We start from the raw sequence: 7,131 nt of genomic DNA on the forward strand, positions 1-7,131 counted from the left end.
GATTTTCAGGATTTTTAAAAATTGTATTTTTAAGCAGAGATTACTCCACAACCAAGTACGCTATTTTTGATCTTGGCACGCCATTTTGAAGGTATTTTAATGTAGATTTATATTGGTGTACTGACATTTTAATTTTGTCTTAGCTACTACAGACTACACAGATTACAGTTTTCTGTATCAAGCACTGAAATCCTCTCCTCTATTTATGCTTTTAGATTAGCTATGAAAGTCCCTCCTACTTGGAAAATTATACTATAGAGCGGTTTATACAACCCCAGTTTTTTTTTGCTGATGGAGGTGATGATGATGATGATGATGGTCCCACCTCTTACCCCTACAAAGGTTTGAGCTGGACGATTTATCTTTAAGATAATTAAATATGACATTTTAACCAGGTTGGCAAACAAAATCGAACTGGTTTCAGTTACAGATATAAATTCCCTATATAGTTTACAGTTGCTTCACAGCGATATAAATGTGGAAAAGCTCAGGCGTCCACTTCTTAGTTCGCCTTTTTGTCCACCTAAAATATTCATAAGTATTACAAGCAATCAAGAGTTAATGAACAATCAACAAAGCATCCTATTACACTAGCAACCCCGCAATCTGATGCTATCATAATTTTCAGCAATGTCAGGAATGCTCACGAACCCCTAACATTTGCCAGAAAACTTACTACTAACTCAAGGTATCTTTCAAATAAGCTTCAAAATTGCATTTTTTTTTATCAAATGTTAAATTCAGTCCTCTATATCCGTAATACGCGCGCGAGGCTCAAACCTTTGTAGACTACTTTTTTTTAATTAATCTACTATTAAATCAAATATTAAAAAGCCATCATCACCCTCGTGGCGAACAGAAATAGTTTTTGCAGTGCTACAATAATTATTTTAAAGTCGTTATGACAGCTATCCATATAAAATAATCCGTTAGAGATAACTTCGTCAAGATACATAATTTGTCAATTCATAAAAAAATCACTGGATAACTGTTCAAAAGACAGTTTTAACGTGTGAAATGCAGTGTCTTTTAAATTCTGTTAGTGCTGCTGAACGTTTGATATGTCTAGACATCGAATTGAAAACATTTATTCCTTTATAATATAATGAGTTTTGTGAAGCACAAGTCAAGAAATGTGGTGTTCTTATTTCAACCGCGTTTCTAGTATTATATCTATGAAAGTCACTTCCTCTTCCAATTCGATCACACAAATATCGAGGCAGCAAACCGTTAACTACTTTAAAAATGAACACCATAGTCAAATATACAATTATTTACTTCACCGACAACCATTGTAAGGCGTCTAACATCAAAGTTGAGGAAGGGAATCTATTACATCTCAAAATCAAACGCATTATTTTACTCTGCAAGCGCTGTAATCTCGATATTTGTGTTGCATTGGCCAGAAATAAAATGGAAGGGCAAAAGTCAAGATGAGTAGAGATGATTGATTTGTATAGCTGTATTTTACTGGCAATAGCTAAATCGTTTTTCAGTCGACATAGAATTCCATACTTCTTGGCAATTTTCTTGATGACATTGTCAATGTGAGAGTTGAACTTAAGTGTGTCATCATCACTCACGCCAAGATATTTAATCTCCAGAACGCGATCAATATTCTCATCATCAATTACAACAGAGACGTTCTCATTTCCTCGATTCCGCGAAATTACCATAAATTTACTTTTACCATCTACTTAGAGAACGCAAACTCTTCATTCAAGTGTAAAACGGCATCATCTAAATCCTTAGCTGCAATGAATAACACAGTATCATCTGCAAAAAGATTAATGTCGCAAAATCGTAAAACACGTCGCAAGTCATTAATATACATAATAAATAACAGGGGCCTTAATACACTTCCCTGGGGCACTCCAAGGGTATTCCCCACGGGACTGGAAACAGAATCATTAAAAACAGTCCGTTGAGTTCTGTCAGACAAATAGCTTTCAAACCATTTATATGCAGTACTGGTAATTGCAAAGCGCTTGATTGATCTTAACAATAAAGGCCTAGAAATTGTTTCAAAAGCGCGTTCAAGATCCAAAAAAACAGCAACAATCGTATCTTTACACTCCAAGTTATTTTTCCACTTCGTTAATACCAAATTCAACGCGGTTTCACAAGAATGACCTTCCCGATATCCCGATTGCTCTGGTATCAACAAACTATTACTATTTAAATACTCCAACAGCTGGCCTTTAACAACAAGTTCTAAAATTTTCTCTAATGTGTGCAACATGTTGATGGGACGAAACTCTTCGGCTTTAATCGTTCCAGCAACTTTTTGAATAGGGACCACAAAGGATTCCTTCCAAATTTGTGGCACATGTCCAGTTTGTAATGATTCATTAAAAAGGTCCAGCAAGATGTGGCCAATGACATGAAAGCAATCTTGAATAACTCTAGCATTAACATTATCTACTCCAGCCGATTTTCCTAATGAAAAACAAATAACTCTAAGTTCATCTAATGCAATTGGGTGAAAAACTTCAAATCTACAGCTACTATTAACTGGCTGTTTTATTTCGTCAGGCTCATCGATCAATTCAATGGATTGATTAATCAATGAAACACTGTCTACAAAATAATTATTAAAGTTAGCTGAAATAACTTGTTCTGACTGTTCTAATGTGCCATTAAAAAGTATGGACCGCGGTTTGCAATTACTAGGTTTTAATAAAGATTTCAAAATTGTCCATAACTCTTTGCTGTTGTTTTGATGCTGATCAATTTTCCTTTGAACATATTCACAACGTTCTGTTCTGTGTCATATTCATATTCATAAATCTGCGTTCCCCATTTTAGCAGACGGTCTGTATTGAATGTTGAAGTCGTATATGGATAGTTCTAAAATGTATCTTTGAAGCCTTGTCACATATATACCATGTTTGCCATTTTATCGAAAATACCAACTAACGGTTTGTGGTCAGTATAAACCGTAAATTCCTGCCCATTCAAATATTTATGAAACTTTTTGATTGTACTCACTAAGGCAAGTGCCTCTAAATGGAGAATCGGGTACTTTTTTGAGCATCATTTAATGAAAATGAGGTGAAACAGATAGGTTTTTCTACGCTATCTACAACATGTGAAATTACACCACCAAGTCCGTATCCCGAGGCATCGGATACGACTATAGTCTAGTCTAGTCTAGTCTACACATACACAGCCAGTGAGGCATCGGATACGACTATAATTGATGTTTTTTTTTATCATAAAACTCTAAAAACTGGGTAGCCAAGAAAGACGTTTTACTTTCTTCAAACGCTTTGCTGCAATTAGCATCGCATACAAGGGTTGGTTGGAAATGCTAACATGAAGCTTTAGTGTGATAATTTATTAGCTAGAGAATGATCTTTAGAAGAGAGTAGGTGGATAGTTCCGTTAGAGTACGGCAGTATGTCTGTTGCATTAATGGCCCTTCGCTCATTTTCAACTTCTATTCAATTTTCATACTGCCGTACTCTAACGGAACTATCCACCTACTCTCTTCTAAAGATCATTCTCTAGCTAATAAATTATCACACTAAAGCTTCATGTTAGCATTTCCAACCAACTCTGAAAATCGCTAACTTCGCGTATGAAGTAACATAAAAACACTTTGAATCGCATACAAGTTTAACACCATTCTTTGTAATGTTGTAATAATTTATCAGTCTTAGGAATGACTTCAATTCTGTCACATTCTTAGACACCTTTGCTTCCTGCATGGTCGTTATGTTACTTTGGCGTGGTAGCAGGCCTTCTTAATTTATAACGTTACCCTAAGTAGTTCAAACTAGACATAAAAAACATACATTTCTCCCAATTAACCTTAATTTTCGCATCTTGCAATCTTTCCAACACTAGATATAATTTTTTATTGCACTCTTCCATGTTTTTTTTCTACGATAAGAACGTCATCCAAATAGCAATGTACATTTTCAATGCCCTCAAGCACTTTGTCCATAACTTGCTGCTCCCTCCAACTCTGTCCTCTGGATTTACCGTCCTCGTCAAATTTTTGGGCGTATGGCTTATATCCCAGTCGTTCTTTGATAGGAACCCCAGGTGAAGGTTGAATTAATAGGGGGAATTACTTGTATTAGCTGCGTTATAGACTGCCAGCAACTTGTTCATACTTGATCCAAATTTTGGAGACGGATGTGTCAATGATGCAATCTGACCGTTCCGGTCTTCGTTGGTAGTACTAAGATATTTTGCATTCTTGCCAGCCAATTCCCATGTCGCGATAATTTTCTCTGCGGTCGCAAGGGTAAGTTTATCTTCATTTAATAACGTTTCCCGAAGGGATTTTTCGCGGACTCTTGCTAAAATACGATCCCTTATTGCAAGATCTTTAAAATCTCCAAAAGAGCAGAATTCTGCCTGTAATTTCACAGACAGAACAAAGTCTCCAACCGTTTCATCCGGCTGTTGCATACGATTATTAAATTTTAGTCTTTGGATCAGTATACTTCAACAACATATTGATATTTTTCTTGGAACTCGAGAAAATAATAGAGAACCATCATAAGGACCCATCGATTCCGGATGTTCCGGATTATGGTTTCATATGGTCAAATTTATTATCTTGCGAGATATCAAATCACATCTACTCGATGAAATATAGCCAATGACACTCAAAACGACAACCGTAGAACCATATGGTCACCATAGAACCGGTTGTGGATACTCCATGTGGTCCATGGATACCATGTGGTCAAATTTGATATATCTGATCCTGGAAACACACATACACACTAGCGCCGCGTAGTGAGAACATAAGGCCTTGATCAACTGAACAACTTTTCCGAAGACAGTAACATTCAGATCGGTTTAGTTTCTCGGCGCCATACCAAACATCAGGTTCCAGGTATGCATACATTCAGGTGTGAAGGGACGTACCGCTGTAAAAAATCACTATTTTGCAGATTAGAGCGCAAAAAATCGTGCCAAATATCCAAATGCACACAAACTTCAGGTAACTACCTTTAGTTTGAACTCAGTTTTCCAGTCTTCATTTCATTTAACAAGGAAGACGCTAATACCCCGTTCACATTACAGCCTATATCACGTAATATAAGCTGTCTTGCAATGAGCACTCATACGCATAGGATTTCCAGTTACCTGATTATCATTCAGTATCATTGGACAATTCCTGGAACATGAAAGTGATGCCATGAATATTTAAAGCTGACTACGAGAGATAGGAAATATGAAAAGTTAAATTCTTAAGAAAATTCCATTTCTTTCGACTGAAACGCAAGGGGGTGGGGGAGGGGTAGTTTTGAAGAATCCTATGACTTGATTGTCATCATTAAGTTCATTTGAATATTTTATTTCATATAACTTAAAGATAGCTTACGCGTCTTCCTTGTTTAGATGAAATGAAATGAAGAATGGAATACTGAGTTTAAACTAAAGGTGTGTGCATTTGGATATTTGGCAGGATTTTTTGCGCTCTAATCTGCAAAATAGTGTATTTTTACAGCGGTACGTTTCTTCACGCCTGATTGTATGCATTGTTGCCTGGAACGCCCTGAAGGGTGGTATGGCGCCGGGTAACTAAACTGATCCGCCTCCAATATGGAAAACCTCGTGATCCTGCACACATAGAATGTTACTGTCTTCGGAAAAGTTATTATTATTAAAAGCTGTTTTTAGGTTAATGCTTTTTATCTGTTTCTGCTATTAGTAGGATAAAGGGATGACATTTAAGGGAATCATGAAAAATGTTGAGCTTTCGCAAACACGGACAGACTTTTGATAAAACAAAATGATACACCTTTTCGAAGTGTGCTACTTACATACACCCTGCATGATTCATTGATTTGACAGATCGATTTTCACATGCGTCAGATCAGATACATCGATTTTTGTGTTGAAGGGAAGATACGTCGGTAACTCAGAAAGAAATGAGTATACTGTCTGTTGTGCTGGGAATATGTGCAGAAGCAAACTGCTGTGACTCATCAAGCTGGGTGGCTGCATCTAAAAAATATTTATAATGTTTATTTTTTTTTAAACATACCTATCAGTAGCTGAATCCCATTAAAATCAATTTTTCATCTACTTAGAATCAACTTGACGCATCTGCTGATTGAAAATGATTGCTTTGTTTTGACGTAGGACTACGTCTTTGATTTCTATATGGGGGTACACTTTGTGAAAACCGAAAATGGCACATGTAACAAATTAAGAAAGATTTTGAACGTTAATAACTCAGCTGCCCCTGGTCCAATTTCAATAATTTTATCACCAATCGATCAGAAATATGGCTACGCATCGATGTTGATTTTCAAAAAGAAATTATTGAAAAACTGGTAAATGTCCAGCATTGTCCAAAAGCGTCGAATTAACTAACAAATCCACCAATTACCTACATGCATATGCTGCTTCCCCAGCACAGTCGTCAGAGAGTAGTAAGTAGACGAAATAAGTCAAAGTGGCATTCGCCTCCGATCCTCGGGCGCGTGCGAATAGGGAGGGTGGAATTGTGTAATATTTTGCACACTCATCGCCATATTCAGAACCAAACGCACATTCTTCGTGATAACCACCATCCGTCGTCTGGCTCACCGTGGCGGTGTCTGACGTATCTCCGGTTTGATTTACGAGGTGTGCTGAAGGTGTTCCTGAAAAATGAGATCCGCGATGCTGTCACTTACACTATACACGCCAAGCGTAAGCGGCCATGGATGTCATCTACGTTTTGAAGTGACAGAGACGCACTCTGTTTGGTTTCGGAGGTTAAATCATCACCAACTTTGGCAACAAAACGGCTCTTTTCAGGGCCACCAAGCTTATTACAGTAAAGAGTAGGAATAGAATTCATCTGCCTGTTTGTCCATATTCAGAACCAACGACCACTCAAAATGCTCATGTAATCAAACTGGAAGCAGGGATACAAATTGTTTTGATCAACCTTGATCAACTTTGAATCACCACGGCCGGATATTTTCGATGGAAGAAGCAACAATCTAGCATCTAAATCGACGAAGACGGCAGGAAACATTTGTGAAGCCGAGTTATTTACGAAAGAGAGTGTCGATGAAGAGAATCGATCAATGTAGAAAGGACCTATTGAAAAGTGACGCGAGATTTGTTTTCCATACTGAGGCAGCTCCCTGTTATGCCTTAGAACAT

This window comes from Ochlerotatus camptorhynchus, unplaced genomic scaffold, assembly GCF_037179485.1.
Source record: "Ochlerotatus camptorhynchus isolate MF236.1 unplaced genomic scaffold, CSIRO-AGI_Acam_v1.1 ptg000357l, whole genome shotgun sequence".
Lineage (NCBI taxonomy): Eukaryota > Metazoa > Arthropoda > Insecta > Diptera > Culicidae > Ochlerotatus > Ochlerotatus camptorhynchus.